General features: G+C 48.2%; 1 protein-coding gene across 6 annotated transcripts in view; it reads left to right on the plus strand.

Annotated features, from left to right (window-relative positions):
- Positions 1 to 252: 252 nt before the first annotated feature.
- LOC140464828 (cadherin-6-like) overlaps positions 253 to 17,348 on the plus strand; it is a 217,175-nt gene continuing 200,079 nt past the window's right edge. The window contains exon 1 of one of the 6 annotated variants that reach the window (XM_072560325.1): positions 253 to 334. The gene's annotated coding sequence lies outside the window, so the exon portion shown is untranslated. Of the gene's footprint in view, positions 335 to 783; positions 1,226 to 2,905; positions 2,924 to 5,293; positions 5,495 to 5,672; positions 6,491 to 17,348 lie in introns of those variants that run through there. The other 5 variants (XM_072560323.1, XM_072560328.1, XM_072560327.1 and 2 more) reach the window with 5 other exon arrangements.

Below are 17,348 nucleotides of genomic sequence, written 5' to 3' on the forward strand. Positions count from 1 at the left end.
GTTTAATTTGGTGTCATGTTTCACTCAACATTGTGGGCCAAAGGGTCCATTCCTGTGCTGTACTGTTCTGTGTTCTATGTCCTATGATATAATCACACTCTCACACGTACAAATGCACCCTTACAAACACACACACAAAATCACAAATGTACACATTATTTACAAGAACACTGTCTCACAGACATACAGGTATAAGGTTCCCTCACACACATTCTCAAACACACAATCTATCTGTCTCTGTCTTGCACACACGCACGTTTTAGTGTTGCGGAGAGTTAACCAGCAAAAGCAAGGATTACTTTACAGCTAAATATTTACACAACCAGCAATTGAAGTAAGTCATTTAGCGCAAAAGCATTTTCTTGTTAGAATTCTATGAATATATTAGTTCTTTAAGAGTAGTGAAGCAATGTATGTCCAAAATAATTGAGCCTTTCATCGCCAGAATGTTATTGTTTTCTTTTGCTTTTGTATATTATGTTTTGCCAATGAAAGATAAGAAATCACAAGTTGTGTTCCAGGAGGTGGCTGCTGTTTGAGACAGTGTTTTGATCAATGAGCTGCTGATCTCTGGTTCTGCTGGGGAACTGCAAAGGCTACTCTGTGGGGTGGAGGTGCCTGAACTGAAAATGGTTTACAATTTGTAGGTTCGTTTCATCTTTTATTATCACAGATCATGAAAGAAAGCAGATTATATTTTGCTTTGGGGGGGGGGGGGTGTGTAGAGGTGGGAGAGAATGCCATTGCTTAAGACTTCAAACAGAGAGGTCAATCCATCACTATCTGTGTGTGTGTTTATGGCGGGGGGGAGGTTCTATTCATATAAACCACTTCACTGTAAGCTCCCACTGAATTCACTTGCAAATTCCTCAGTCTGAAAGAGCCAGGATTCCCAGTGCCCTGCCGTCCGTACAGAGTAGAGCCCACAGTCCTGTCAACCCTCCCTCTGTTTCAGGAGGATACTATTATCAATAACGAGAGCCTGAAAACCGAGTGGTCACCAATCAGGAAGCTGACAGGTAGGAAAGCTCCTTCCAGCCCACCCTCGGGGGCTGCGGATCCCTGCCTCCAGAAGGAGCGTTGAAGTAGATGGAAGAAGTCAGTCTTGGGGAGAAAGAAATCACGGCATCGCAAAAGCAGCCGCCAGGCAGAGACAGCAACAGCGTGTTCCCTATCGGCGATGCAAGCAACACTGTCTCTCACTGACACACAGCCTCTGTCAGCGGTAAGTACTCTCCCCTTCTTGTCCTGATGGAGCTTTTTGGCTTTACAGCGGTACTTTGTTCGAAGGTTTTATACATGAAACGGGAAGCAATCTTGTTTGCAATATTTCCCCACCCCACCACCACCACCACCCCTCTCTCTCTCTTAACGCAGAGACAGCCTTTGTATTTACCGTCGCTGTAATAAAACGCGCACTCTACTTAATTTGAGTTGAAGAGGATTGCAGCGTTGAGATGGTGAGGGAGAAATATCGGGGGATGGGATTTAGAAAGACGTGTTGGTACCGTACCCGTTCGCACAAAGTCTTGTTGTCTATTGTGAGGTCGAGTTGCAATGTGTGTGTGTGTGTGTGTGTGTGTTGGACCTAAGTTTAATAGTTCGTCTTAATTGCAATACATCTGACCAGCTTTACCGTGGCTGAGTCTAAACATCCGAAAGCAGAAAGTGAATTACTCAGGATTACTATTTCGATGCAGGAGCGACAATTCTCTCAGATAGATGGACGGTGGGCTGGGTTGGGTTGGTTTGGGGGGGGGGGGTGTTAGATTGGCAATGTGGGCGAATCCTTATCCTGCCGGGGCTGGGCAGGAGGCTGCTGACTGAGCCCAAGGTCAAGCGAGGATGAGCAACATGCGCCAGACACTAACTGAGGAGCTTCCGAGACCCCTGAAGCCGGCGGAAAGCAACCGAGCTCAGAACAGAGAGGGAGAGCTGCTCGCAATCAAACACAACCCCAAAGGCCTCTCTCTCCTCGCCCGGTGACTTCCCCCAGTTCGGTATTTAGCATTTTGGGCGGTGTGGCGCTGACCTTCAGATGCTGGTCGCATATAAATCTGAGAGAGATGTGTGTGTGTGCCTGTGTGTGTGTCTGTGTATGTGTGTGTGTGTCTGTGTGTGCCTCTGTGTGTGTCTGTGTGTGCCTGTGTGTATGTCTGTGTGTGTGTGTGTATGTGTGTGCCTGTGTGTGTGTGTGTATGTGTGTCTGTGTATGTGTGTGTATGTGTGTGCCTGTGTGTGTGGTGTGTCTGTGTATGTGTGTGTGTGTCTGTGTGTGCCTCTGTGTGTGTCTGTGTGTGCCTGTGTGTATGTCTGTGTGTGTGTGTGTGTCTGTGTGTGTCTGAGTCTGTGTATGTGTGTCTGTGTGTGCCTGTGTGTGTGTGTCTGTGTATGTGTGTCTGTGTGTGCCTGTGTGTGTGTATGTGTGTCTGTGTGTGTGTATGTGTATGTGAAGGATTCGTTGCTCACAGAGATTCCGCTCCGAACGCATCTACCTCTCGGAGAACTCGAAGCGCCAAAGTCTGCCAATGCTGTGGGGTAATTCACGGGGGTATTACAGCCCATTCCACCACCCCCCCCCCCCCCCCCCCCCCCCACCTCCCTCTCCCCGGCTGTTGCTGTCTCACTCAGTGGCGAGTTCTGGAGCACTCTGCTCCCAGTCCCACTGCCCGGGACTCGCGAAATGGTCTGTTGTGGCTTTCCAACCCCTTTTGAGGATGGTCCCCCCTCCAGCTTGTGCCCTGGCCAGCTGTCCCCTATTCACCTGCACTGGAAGGCACCCTGAGCGCCGAGTCGGCCCATCTCGCCCGTGCTAGCTCCTCGACACAGCTCCCCATTTGCGTTGTGTTTAGGAGGTGGGAAAGTGTCGACTGGACAGACGCCGGGCTGAGGAGGCAACCTGGGAGTTGTTCATAAGTGAAAGGTGCGTGTTAAAGCGGGGGCGATGAGCGCTGCGTTTGCCTGCCGCCTATTTCTATCCAAACAAGGTGAGGGCTTCCCAAACAGCAGCGGGCTTGGCGTATTTAATCTGAAATGGTTACTCCAATAATGTAACTGTTCAGCCGAGAGCTCTCCCTGGGCTCCCTTCCGCTCAGGCCCCAGCTCTACAGCACTTCCCGTGTTCCCCTCTGAGTGTGTCTCAGAACTAGAGGGGCGGAATTCCCTGTCTCTGGAGTGTGGGAATGGGGGTAGAAGATGCGCAGAAAAGCGTCCTGTTTTGGCACACGCACAAGTGAATTTGAACCCATTCGGCCGCCTGCATTGGAGCAGCGACTTCCCCGCGCCCGGTTCGCTTTCTGTTCATGTTCATGGGTTTTCCACAAATACAGACACCTCATTCCACCTCCCCCACCCCCCCCCCCCCCCCCACCCCCGCAACACCCCCATCCCAGCCACCTCCATGTGTTCGCCTGAACGGGGAATTGAACACTGTCTCTGAATAAAATGAACATCCGCCTGTATAATCCAACTCCCGGCCTCTGTTCGGATCATAATTAACCATAATTTCTTAGAGTCCAACATGGACCACTTAACTCTTTGCTGCCCGGTCACTTTATTCCTCCAGGAAGCCAGCTCCGAGACGGCTCTCAGATAAATCCATCTGCCACTGCACCAGTGCATGGATCCAGACTGAATAGCAGAGGCTTAATTACTGCTCAGCAGAGACTGGTAGATTAAATAAATCAAGATTGATGGGGGCAGCAATAATGGAATTTACATTATCTAAACAAGTCGCTCTTTCCTCTTCCCCACTGAGACAGAGTGATTGACTGATGCGAGGTGAGAAACTTCGTAAGGATGAGGAAACAGCCAGGGCAGTCTCGCTGAAGTGAGCAAAGAGCAATGATCTTCCTGTTATGCACAGCAGAGCCTCTCCGTTATCAATACAGAGATTCCGGAGCTTAACACTCGAAGCGAATGTGTTGAGGTTTACAGGGAGCAAGATAAGCCCCTGGTCTTGCTCCCGTCTGGAGTTGCTGCAGGACGTTTTGGACACAATGCAGGAGCCAATTCCTGCAGATGCTGGAATCTGTGCTGAAAACAAAGATGCTGGGGATCACAGCGGATCATCCCTGCTCAACCACCTCTCTCCCCATGGATGCTGCCTGACCCGCTGTGATCTCCAGCATTATTTGTTCTCAGGACATTATGAACATGCTCCTTCAAGTTTTCTTGAAGTCTGCTGTTAAATCTCAATAATTCCAGGTCCTCAGTTAAAACGCCAACCCGGGGAGTGGTTGAGGGAGGAGGGGGTGTCAAAGGGTGAAAATTAAACAGTGCGGGTTGTGGAAATCTGATTTTAAATGTAACCTCTACTCGAGATAACGCTGCAATCGTGTACAGAATTCACATGTAAATATTCGCCAAAAGCGAACAACTGGCATGAAAGAGGAATATAATGCGATATGATAAAATTCCCCACAGTGTGGAAACAGGCCCTTCGCCCCAACAAGTCCATACTGACCCTCGGAAGAGTAATTCACACTGGAAGCATTTCCCTCTGACTAATGCACCTAACGCTATGGGCAATTAGCATGAGCGTTCCACCTAACCTGCACACCTTTGGGAGGAAATCCACACAGACACGGGGAGAATGTGTAAACCCCACACAGGCAATCAGCCGAGGCTGAAACCGAACCCGTCTCCCTGGCGCTGTGAGGCAGCAGTGCTAACCACTGATACACAGTACCGCCGCAGCACCAGATATACATTTCCATCAAAAGTGAATCAAGACTTTTTTTTTGGTTTTTGGTCAAATTTGAGCAGCTCGGAAAGATGCTCCCCGTCACGTGGTCCTCCTCACGTTGTGACATTGGCCCAGACACCTTTCGCTGCATTGTCCACGGTGTGATTGCAAAGGGGCTTCAGACTTGTACAGGCAGGGAAAAGCTTTCCAAACTCAGCTCCTGTGATCTCCAGTCCAGCAGCCAAGCAGTGTACTCTCCGATTGGCAGACACGACATTAAACAGTAGAATTACCTGGGGAGAACTTGTACCGTGGGATTGACTCCACTACTGAGATTCCCATCAGACACGGCACTGCACTGTACACTAAGACCCATGGACTGACAGCAGCAAAATCGCAACACATTTATAAACATTACACAAACAGCTCGCCATTGTCAGCGGCCATCAGACAGTGACAGCAGGAACCGTGATCGATTGTCATGTGTTTCTGAAAGTTCTAACTGCGCTGGATAAGTACCGACCCTCACTGGTTAAATAATATACGGCAGACTGCATATAAACTTCATGTGACTTGTGTAACAACAGTAGATAGAACCCAGTGAAATCACAAGATGTAGGCTGCAGAGGTTTCATAGGGACATCAAGAAGAAAGGTTTCTTCTCGAATTTGTTGGCGAACTGGCAATATCAATTTCGACACAAGTTGGTTATGCCTCACTCTTGCTCGGACTTTATTGGTTTTAAAAAGGATGCTAAGTGACTGGGGGTCACTGTTTAAAAATCAGGGTCATCTATTCAAAACAGAGGTTAGGCGATTTCTCTCTCTCTCTCTCGCTCTCAGACAGGCTGTTCCCGAAAAGGCGGTGGAAGCAGAGTTCATGAATGTTTTAGAAAGAAGAGGGGAATAGGTTATTGTAAAGTAAGGCGTTGGTGGAAGGTTATTAAGGGTAGGCTGGATGGCGGATCTGAGACTGCTGGACTTCTTGAGATGCGGTGGTAGTGTCCCTAGCTCTGAGTCGTGAGGTCCGGGATCAAGCTCTCCCCCCGCCCAAAACAAACCTGCTGTAATCACAGATTTGAACTGGTTAATTTTCAAAATATGGACACACAGGAGGCCTGACTAATTCTTGCTGCTCTAACATGCTCCGATAAGGAAGATCGAGCCAGCGGATGTTGGAACTCCGCAATTGCTAAATTGCTGGGACCGTGTAAGACCAGGAGAGGAGTAAGATTAGGGGGACATGGAATCTGGCGAAGTTTAAATGTTTGCAACTTATTTCAGGGTTGGACACTTGATTTTTTTTAAAAATAAATAGCTCGTCCTAACTATGCAGTACACACCTATCAAGTGTTAATTGGAAAGACTTGTGGAATTCAGGGATGGCGGTCGAACGTAAGCAATTTGTTGCAGATGTTACCCAGCGGTGGAGAAAGACAGATCAAAACAGAGCGCCTCAGAACAGTTCCCTTTTCAGGTTCGATACTGAAAGGCAATGGGCCCAGCCGTGACATTAATGTTGTTTAGGGGCAGAGTAAGCCAACTGGGCACCTGCTCTTTCAGTGTACAAACCGAATAAAGGCTGGATTTCCCAAGGAGTACTGAGGGCTCTTGTGGTGTAGTGGTCGTGTCCCTCTCTCTGAGCCAGGAGGCCCGGTTTCAAGCAATGACACTTCCGAGCAGGTTTCAAAAAAAGTGACCAGTTTTTTAAAAAATCTCTCTGGTGCGCCTTTATGAAGTTTAATTCTGCCAGAACTGGAATGTTGTGCCGGGGAATTGAGCTGCGTCCGTTTTTATGTGATGGGTGAGTTTTTTGAAATTCTAAGACAGGATATTTCTACAACAATTAATTTCACAATGTCCTTGTTCACGAGCGTGCTAAAATAGTTGTGGAAAACGCTGACATGGTTTATAACACAGGAAGCGCCAGTCTTTATTTCTGATTTCCAACATGTTGCTTTTTTAAAAAATGGTATTATAGCTCTAGACTCCCAGCCTGTTTCTTGTCCTGTTTCTAACAACTTTGAAACGGCGCGGAGATTAATAGATGTTTGCGTTAGAACGGGCACAGCGTCTGAAGTCAGGTTTGAGATACATTTGGAACTGGTCCGATCCAATTCCCAATCAAAGCTGTTTGCCACGAGCAGAGATTATGTGGGTTAGGATTATATTCACTGGAGTTTCCAAGAATGGTTGGGGTGGGGTTGGAGGCTCGGATCTGACAGAAACCTATAAAATTCTAACAGGACTGAACAGAGTGAACTCACCAAGGATGTTCCCAATGACCTGGGGGTTCAGAAGCAGGGGACACAAGGTAAGGGCACAGGGCAGGTCATTTCGGCCTGAGATGAGGAGACATTTCTTCACCCAGAGAGCGGTGGAATTCTATGTCATAAGGTGGTTGAGACCAAAACATTGAGTGTTTTCAGGAAGGAGTTGGGCTAAAGGGATCAAAGGGTATTGGGAAGAAAGCAGGAGCAGGGAACTGAGTTGGATCATCAGCCCATGATCATACTGAATGGCGGAGGAGGTTCGAAGGGCCGAATAGCCTCCCCCTGCTCCGAGTTACTATGTTACTATGTGCCCGACACCCACCCCAATCCTTCAGCACCGTAATTTGAGCAGCAGCTTTGGATCAAACGTCTGTTTCCGCTCGGTTCAGCCTCCGCTCAGTGAAGCAGGTTAACTGGATCTCAGTCCAGGCTCTCTCCCCTCCCCAACCACTTCCTCTGCACAGTCACTGAGTGTGTGTGTGTGAGAGAGAGAATGTGTGAATGTGAGTGAGAGTGAATGTGTGTGTGAGAGGGTGAGTATGTGAGTGTGTGAATATGTGTCAGTGAGTTTGTGCGTGTGTGAATGTGAGAGTGAATGTGTGTGTGTTTTACAGTGATTGTGTGCATGAAATCAACCGTGAGAGGGTATGTGTGTATAAGAGCGACTGTGTGAGTGAGTTTGTGTATGAGCGACCGTGTGAGTGCATCTGTATGAGTGACTGTGTGTTGTGTACCTGAGTGAGAGCGTGTTTGAGTGTGTGAATGTGTGAGCTTGTGTCTGAGTGGGTGTGCAAGAGTGAGTGAGTGTGCGTGTGTGTGTGAATGAGTATGTGTGAGAATGTGTGTGTGCATATGTGTGTGTGTCTGAGTGTGAGCGTGTGTGTGTAAGTATATGTGTAAGAATGATTGTGTGTGAGTGAGTCTGTGTGTGAGAGAATGAGTGTGAATGTGTGTGCAGAAGTGTGTCTGTGACTGAGTGTGTGTCTGTTTGTGTGTGCTTGTGTGTGTGTGAGTGTGTGTGTGTGTGTGAAAGGTTACTGCAGAACCCCTGGTGGCTGTGAAGAGAGCCGGCTGAAAAGTGTCATCTGGACAGAGAGTTACAGTGGTGACTGGTGCTGAGCACTGCCTGCTGATACCCCCGGGGGCTAAAGGCTGGTTGCAGTTTATTTTTAACCTGCAGAAGCGGCACCATTTGGATCATTCTCCGGCAGGGACATGGAGATTGTCTTCACTGAATGTCCATGTCATGGATATGCCAGCAGTAAGAACAATGGCCATCACATTGCTGTATGGCACAGCCAATCCCCACATTCCCCTCAGCCCCAGTTATTCCATGTACCTATAGCCTCACCCCCCCCCCCCCCCCCCCACCCCCCAGCTCCCCTTGCGCCCCAGCCCACACACATTCCAACTGCGGCTTGACTGAACATAAATGACTGGCCTGGGGTATGGCACACACACAGGTCAAACTGTCTGGGTGGGGGGATAGAAGGCTTGGCATGAGGGGGGTGCGGCTGGGTATGGGGGTGTGAGGGGGTGAAGCTGGGTATGGGGGTCTGGAGGGGTGAGGCTGGGTTGGGGGTGTGGGGGGTGAGGCTGGGTTTGGGGGTGCGGGTGGGAGAGGCTAGGTTTGGGGGTGTGGGTGGGAGAGGCTAGGTTTGGGGTGTGGGGCTTGAGGCTGGGTATAGGGTTGTGGGGGGTGAGGCTGGGTGTGGGGGTGAGGCAGGGTTTGGGGTAGTGGAGATGAGGCTGGGTATGGGAGTGTGGGGGGTGATGCTGGGTATGGGGATGTGGGGGTTAAGGCTGGGTATGGGGGTGTGGGGGTGAGGCTGGGTATGGGGGTGTGGGGGTGAGGTTGGTATGGGACTGGGGGGTGAGGCTGGGTATGGGGGTGATGCTGGGTATGGGAATGTGGGGGGTGAGGCTGAGTGTGGGAAGTGAGACTGGGTTTGGGGTTGTGGGGGTGAGGCTGGGTATGGGGGTGTGGGGATGAGGCTGGGTATGGGGATGTGGGGGGTGAGGTTGGGTATGGGGGTGTGGGGGTAAGGCTGGGTATGGGGGTGAGGCTGAGTATGGGGGTGTGGGGGGTGAGGCTGGGTATGGGGGTGAGGCTGGGTATGGGGGTGTGGGGATGAGGCTGGGTATGGGGATGTGGGGGGTGAGGTTGGGTATGGGGGTGTGGGGGTGAGGCTGGGTATGGGGGTGAGGCTGAGTATGGGGATGTGGGGGGTGAGGCTGGGTATGGGGGTGAGGCTGGGTATGGGGGTGTGGGGGAGTAAGGCTGGATATGGGGGTTGGGGTGAGTGTGTGTGGGGTGTTGAGGTGTGTGGGGGGGATGAAGCTGGATATGGGGGTTGGGGTGAGAGTGTGTGGGGGATGTTGGGGTGAGTGTATGGGGAGTGAGGCTGGGTGTGGGGGTTGGGGTGAGAGTGTGTGGGGGATGTTGGGGTGAGTGTATGGGGAGTGAGGCTGGGTGTGGGGGTTGGGGTGAGAGTGTGTGGGGGATGTTGAGGTGAGTGTATGGGGGGTGAGGCTGGGTATGAGGGTTGGGGTGAGAGTATGTGGGGGATGTTGAGGTGAGTGTATGGGGAGTGAGGCTGGGTGTGGGGGTTGGGGTGAGAGTGTGTGGGGGATGTTGGGGTGAGTGTATGGGGAGTGAGGCTGGGTGTGGGGGTTGGGGTGAGAGTGTGTGGGGGATGTTGAGGTGTGTGTATGGGGAGTGAGGCTGGATATGGGGGTTGGGGTGAGAGTGTGTGGGGGATGTTGGGGTAAGTGTATGGGGGGTGAGGTTGGGTGTGGGGGTTGGGGTGAGAGTGTGTGGGGGATGTTGGGGTGAGTGTATGGGGGGGTGAGGCTGGGTGTGGGGGTTGGGGTGAGAGTATGTGGGGGATGTTGAGGTGAGTGTATGGGGGGGTGAGGCTGGGTGTGGGGTTTGGGGTGAGAGTGTGTGGGGGATGTTGGGGTGAGTGTATGGGGAGTGAGGCTGGGTGTGGGGGTTGGGGTGAGAGTGTGTGGGGGATGTTGAGGTGAGTGTATGGGGGGTGAGGCTGGGTGTGGGGGTTGGGGTGAGAGTGTGTGGGGGATGTTGGGGTGAGTGTATGGGGAGTGAGGCTGGATATGGGGGTTGGGGTGAGAGTGTGTGGGGGATGTTGGGGTAAGTGTATGGGGGGTGAGGTTGGGTGTGGGGGTTGGGGTGAGAGTGTGTGGGGGATGTTGAGGTGAGTGTATGGGGGGTGAGGCTGGGTGTGGGGGTTGGGGTGAGAGTGTGTGGGGGATGTTGGGGTGAGTGTATGGGGAGTGAGGCTGGATATGGGGGTTGGGGTGAGAGTGTGTGGGGGATGTTGGGGTAAGTGTATGGGGGGTGAGGTTGGGTGTGGGGGTTGGGGTGAGAGTGTGTGGGGGATGTTGAGGTGAGTGTATGGGGGGTGAGGCTGGGTGTGGGGGTTGGGGTGAGAGTGTGTGGGGGATGTTGGGGTGAGTGTATGGGGAGTGAGGCTGGATATGGGGGTTGGGGTGAGAGTGTGTGGGGGATGTTGGGGTGAGAGTATGGGGGGTGAGGCTGGGTGTGGGGGTTGGGGTGAGAGTGTGTGGGGGATGTTGGGGTAAGTGTATGGGGGTTGAGGCTGGATATGGGGGTTGGGGTGAGAGTGTGTGGGGGATGTTGGGGTGAGTGTATGGGGGAGTGAGACTGGGTGTGGGGGTTGGGGTGAGAGTGTGTGGGGGATGTTGGGGTAAGTGTATGGGGGGTGAGGCAGGGTGTGGGGGTTGGGGTGAGAGTGTGTGGGGGATGTTGGGGTGAGTGTATGGGGGAGTGAGACTGGGTGTGGGGGTTGGGGTGAGAGTGTGTGGGGGATGTTGGGGTAAGTGCATGGGGAGTGAGGCTGTGTGTGGGGGTTGGGGTGAGAGTGTGTGGGGGATGTTGGGGTAAGTGCATGGGGAGTGAGGCTGGGTGTGGGGGTTGGGGTGAGAGTGTGTGGGGGATGTTGGGGTGAGTGTATGGGGGGGGGGTGAGGCTGGCTGTGGGGGTCGCCTCGCTGAGTGAGAACCGTCAGTCTCCAATCTTCTGTGAAAAATATTGGCTGGGCTGGTGGCTGGTGGCGTGGGGGGGGGGGGGGGGGGAGTGACTTTTGGTAAATTGGATCAGCCCTTTCCAAGGGCGATGGGCTGATTGGCCGCCAAGGCATCTTCGGAGGAGATGGAGAACGGGAACTCAATGGTTCTGCTCCTCGCTGCCTCCCAGGTTCAGAACACAACCAATACGAAACTTCATCGAAACCAATAAAGTGTAAGCTAGTTGGTGTCTCAGTGACCACTCTAGTTTTGTTCATTACATATTGGCTGTTAGGGTTTTGAGTGAAGGACACTCTGGAAGCTGGACAGCTCACTTGAATAAACATCGGGAGAGAGCCGCCACGGCTCTGCTTTCATTTGAACCTTTTCTGACCCAGATGTAATGTGAAGTTTTCCCTCGCCAGGTTTCTACCGCCACCTTCTCACTCATTCCGTTCGTTAGTGTGTGCAGAGGGACTTGTCTCAGTTCCCAACTGCATCTCATTGACATTTCTGGCGCACCGTCCTGCAAATTAACACCGGCAGCTCGGCAAAGCGTCTGAAAATGTTGCAAAGCTTGTGTTTCCTTCCAAGCCAGCCCGGGGTTGGGAAAGTAAACGCCTTTTCTGTTCTGGGGGGAAAAAAAAACTGACTGTGTTACTGAGTTGGGAGAGAAAGTTTGCCTCTTCCCCCCTCTCTAGCCCTGAGGGGTGGTTATTAGTTGGAGGTCTGTGCAGTCTGGGGTTCGCCAATTCGCTTTCCTCCCATATTTCCATCCGATTTGAGCTCATTCTCCGACTGGGGGCTAGACAGGGCCAGAGAGACGAGGTGGGGGGGGATGAAGGAGAATAAAAAAGTTATATTCTTCAATTCACCGCCCAGCAAGCGGCCCCCGATTGAAACCATATCATTGCCCGGCCTCGGAGTGTGGGACATTGCAGTGTGTATATGTGAGAGAGAGACTGTGTCAACGACATAACCTCAAACCACAATCATTTTGTCATTTCTGTTCTTGTACGGTTCGGCTGGGTTACTGCGCCATTGAATCTGCAATGTTTAGCTTTTTTTATACCGTGTAACGTGACAAGAATGCTGTCTCGACTAGCGGCTGAAAGTAGACGTTTGTGAGTGTTTTTGGTGGCGATAGCGGGGAGTCTCCGATTGAGAGAATCACCACTGAAATCGCTCCCATTCTCGAGATTTCTGTGTGTGTGTGTGTGAAGTTTACAATAATTCTTATATTACAGAGACCATCTGTCACCACAATACAAAACTCAGCCCTAGCGACAGAACCATATTTTGAGGAATAATTCATGGCCCGCACTGGAGACTGTGTGTAAAATGAATGTAATTTGCAAGTAAATGGAACAATGTTGTGAACTCGGCATTTGCAAGTCTGCACGAGGGAAAGCAGAAACCGGCAGATTCCAACTTCTCTCCCAATCTGCTTCCCCACAAACCCCCGTTTGGAAGTCTTAGAAAACTGCCGACCACAGTGTCAGAGAGAGAGAAAAAAAAACTTCAGTTACACTTACACAACTTCCAAAGGTCAGAAAAGCGCAAGTGCAGAAATATATTAGTCAGTTATTAGCAGCTTGGCAGTGCAGTAATCGACATTTCACACAGATTTATCCCTGAGTTGAATCATGATTTCTGCTTTCTCTGCATTTTGCAGGACAGGTTATATTTGGAGCAAATTGCGATGAGAGAGATGGTGTGCTGGCGATTGTACGAACAGCAAGTGCACTGTCTCGCTCTCTGTCAGTCCCTCTCTTCTGTAGAGGTCTAGCTCCCTCCTGCGGTCTCACCCCACGCTGTTCCTCTGTTTATTCAGTCAGATTAATGAAAGGACAGAGCTACCGTCAACTTCTCGCTTTCAGACCATCATCTAAAGGCTTTCAAATTCCAACCCCGGCCTACCCTGAAGGATAGAACAGCAGAAGAGCCAGTGGCTTTTCAATGCTTTTGTGTTCAATGCCCTCCCCAGACAATAAAAAGTTTCGAACCGGACCGAAATAAACGGGCAATAACTTCACAGTTTGTCAAAATTCACCGGGCAGCTCAGATTGTACAAATGCAGCTTGTTTTGTGGGTCAGGAAAATGCATTAGTTTCAAAAGCTTCTTTCAATGCATTATTCCCCTCCCAGCCAAGACAAGTGGCATTTGCAACGCATCCCATTGTAAGCTGCTTTTAATATTACTTCATCGACCTGTTCAGTGATGTTCTTACACACTGCTGGAGTAGATGGAACTTGAATCCGGGCCTTCTGACTCAGAGGTAGGGACATTGCCCCACCAGAGACTCTGTGATTCGGTTTTAGATTTGAATCCCATGAGGTAAATGGACTGATGTCTGGCTGGAGATGTAAGTGGAAGTGGGAAACTGACTGTTGTGTGCTTCTGTTAATTACATGGGCTTTAGATCCGTCACCGTCTTTAATACTGCAAAGTTGCACATAGATACGTTGTCCTTTTTCACCGGGGCTATATAAGCTCCTCACTCCCTGTCTCCAGTAAATTGCAAATGTAACAAAACTATGACATTGCTTTGGCAATCCTTATTACTGGCAGCCAGGAATCAGACACTTAAACTTTAAAAATCCTTCAGCCTATGGCATTCAAAGTGCAGGTTGTGATGTGTCAACTTCAAGAACTAGTAATTCCTATTTAATGATTCCTCACAACTTTTAGGTAATTATTGAAGGAGGAAAATAAACCTGGAATCAAAGAAATCAGAGTTAACATTAACTCTGATTTCTCTTCACAGATACTGCCTGACCTGCTGAGCTTTTCCAGCAACTTCTGTTTTTGTTTCTGATTTACAGCATCCCCAGTTCTTGAGGTTTTCATCTAGCACCATCAAAGTTTGCCAGGGTCACCCTTGTTCACTGTAAAAGCTATCTGACCGACCGACAAGCTGCATAGGAAGAGAAAGGTTACTCTCACTAATATAAATTTGTGTTCAAAAGTTACAGTTGTGAACGTGTGCATGTAGTGGGGTGAGTGTATTTGTGTAAATGTGTAAGCTAATGGTGTGTCTCAAAGTATGTGTGAGAGAGTAGTTGTGTCTATTGTGTGTGAGCCCATGTGCGAGTTTATGCTGTTGATCTTTGAGTTTATGTGGGTGTGTGTATGGAGCCATGTTTGTGTCGAGGTACGCATCTGTGTCTTTTTGTGTGCGTCTACATATGAATGTATGTTGTTGATAATGTGTATGTTTATGTGGGTGTCTGTAATGGGGCTGTATTCATTTCATGGCATGTGTCTATCAGTGTGTCTTTTATGTGTGTTTGCCTCTGTATGAATGTCTGTGTCGGCTGCATAGTGTAAGTGTGTGTGTGTGTATTTGTGTATGCGCAGATTTGTGTGTCTGTGGAGTGTATGTGTGTTTATATTGAAGAATGATTTGTGTCTGGGTGCATGTGTGCTTCTGATAAGTATCTATTTTTTCAGTGTGTATTTTGGGAGGCGTGTATTTGTGTGGATAGTGTGGACGTTTTAAGATGATTGTGCCCTGAGTCAGCACCAATTGGCCAGTTTTACTCACAGTTTCAAAAGGAACCTTAACACACTTCAGACAATAAGGTTTTGTCAATCAGGCCTGCAGCCTTTTATTGGAATGATCAAGCAAACTTTGATGGTGCCAAGTTGATTTCCCTCCCTAAATATGAATTGCATTGAAATTTGTGAGAAATCATGAAATTAGAGTTTTTAATTTGTGAAATTGTCTTATAATTAGTGGCACATCACTTTCTGTATTTGGAGTCACATAGGCAATAGATTAAGTATTTTTATTAAGCTACTGATTGATTTCTGGCTGCCAGTAATAAGGATTGCCTGGGGAATAATGTAAGAGTTTTGTTAAATTTGCAATCTATTATGTGTGTTTCTATTTTAGCAGTCCTTCCTTTGCTGTTAATTGATTGCTGATTCCAGTAACTTTGTCTCTTCTTGAAAGACCACTTGCATGAGCGATGGCATGTAGAATATTAATCCTTCACATCATTTTTCTGTTTCTCCAAATGATCATTTTATAATTTACATTTCTGTTTTCAACAAATTGAGTAACTACTGATGTATTCTTGTTGTCTCACCTAATCAGTAATTGGCAGCGAGTAGCATTTAGGGATTCATAGCTGCTTCATTATTCTCAGTACTTATTGGAAAAGTGCTACAGGTACAAAATTCCTGAGTGAGACACTGGATCATTTTAGGATCAAGATAAATGTTAAAGTATTTTCTGAATTAGGAATGATCTTACACAGGGATATCTCTCCATTTGAATTTGGATCTTTTTGCACTGTGGACATCACTTCTGACTATCCTGTAAGAGCAGAAATATAAGGGGGCATAGCTTTAAATTAAGGGGGGGTAGATATAGGACTGATGTTAGGGGTAGGTTCTTCACTCAGCGAGTCGTAAGTTCATGGAATGCCCTGCCAGTAGGTGGACTCTCCCTCTTTATGGGTATTTAAGCGGGCATTGGATAGGTATATGGAGGATAGTGGGTTAGTGTAGGTTAGGTGGGCTTTGATCGGTGCAACATCGAGGGCCGAAGGGCCTGTACTGCGCTGTATTCTTCTATGTTCTATGTTCTATGTTCTATAACAAGCTGCAATACAAGGCTGAAACCCAGTTTTGGACTCAGTCTTATTTCTAGTTTTTTATGTCTTGATAGCAAGTTGCCACCACTGTTTTGGAAGCACCAGAATAGATAGGTTGCAAATTCGGTAGCCAAATGGCCATTTCTTGTGAGTATGATCCTGTTGTACCAATTTGAATAATTCCCTAAAATGAGGAAGAGTGCAGGCAGAAATGCTCAGCCCAAACAGTACCATTGCTCACTATACAAATGAAGAATAATCATATATTGAAGAATAATCATATATTGAGTAAAGAGAATATTCACAGAGTGAAAGCACATGTAGGTGAGTTGAAATGCAAATGGGATTCTAGTAGAAGGTGAGGACTGCAGATGCTGGAGATCAGAGTTGAGAGTGTGTTGCTGGAAGGTTGCATCCAAGGAGCTGGAGAATGGAAGTTTCGGGGTGGAGTCTTCCATTCCTGAAATGTCCATTCTCCGGCTCCTTGGACGCTGCCTGAGCTGCTGTGCTTTTCCAGCACCACACTCATGACTCCTTACTGGTGATTGTCAATATCAGGGAGGTCGGGGTGCTACTACTGGAGCTACTGAGTGGCCTTCCCATGCTGAACTACTTTAGAGTCCCAGCAAAATAGAATCAAGGAAACCACACTTCTTATGATTGTTCAGTCTGACCATTTGTTGTGGATTTCATGACAGCAGCTTAATGTAGTTACAAAGCTATGTAGAGTAATCATAAAGTAGAAGGTAGGAGGCTAGAGATTGTTTGTAAAAATGGTAGGAGGGATAAGTGCGTGGCACGTTTGAGAGGTAGAGTCTTTTCTAAGCTTGGAGATTTACATGGAAAATGTGTCTGTAAGCAGCTGAAAATGTATGAACTGTACTAAAATTTGAAACATGTATCAGTTGGCTGGGTGATTGCAAACCTTAGGATTGTTTTGATATTTTGGCAACTAGCTTGAAATCAGCCAGCCAATTAATTTAAACCAAGCACTTAGAAACTGAAAACCAATCACATTTAAATCTGGTAGTTTTGACAACTTGAGACCAATGTTGTTGGAACAAAATGTTATGTCATCCAAGATATATAAGAACTAGGTTTTTGGAAATCTGGCAAGAGCAAACTGCCATCTGGGGAATGAACATCTCGCTCTCACAGATATCTCCAAGCTCTCGAAGAAAACACCACCCATCCATAAAAGTACCACGGCACTTCTGGCTAAGAGTCCTAACAGAGGAATTCACAGAAAAAAAATCCCTGACAGGAGTATCTTCGTAGAAAAACATTCCTGACTGGAGAGACAGAGGAGAAGGCAGAACACTCTGGGAGACACATAATGTATGGAATTTGAGACTCTTAAGTTTTCATTTAGTTTTCTTATTATCTGTGTTTATTGGAACAGCATACCAGTAAAATTTGGTTCAGTTAGGGAATAGTTAGTGGCTAATGGCAAATTATTTGGTTTGTTAGCAGCTTTGGTAATTTGCTAATTGTTAGAGTTAAATAAGTAAGTTGTTACTTGTTGCTTATAAAGTGAATATCAGGGACTTCTTTCATTTAACAACAAAGCGAGCTTCTCTGGGCGTTTCAGGTTTTAATTAACAGAAGAAGACCTCTATTCCTGCCATAACAGATTAGAGGGACTTGTGTTTCAGTTTTAATTATCAGAAAGTTTGACCTCACCTTTGTAACAATATGAAAAATGCAAGCATTAATATACAGTGACCTCTTTTG

This window comes from Chiloscyllium punctatum, chromosome 41, assembly GCF_047496795.1.
Source record: "Chiloscyllium punctatum isolate Juve2018m chromosome 41, sChiPun1.3, whole genome shotgun sequence".
NCBI lineage: Eukaryota > Metazoa > Chordata > Chondrichthyes > Orectolobiformes > Hemiscylliidae > Chiloscyllium > Chiloscyllium punctatum.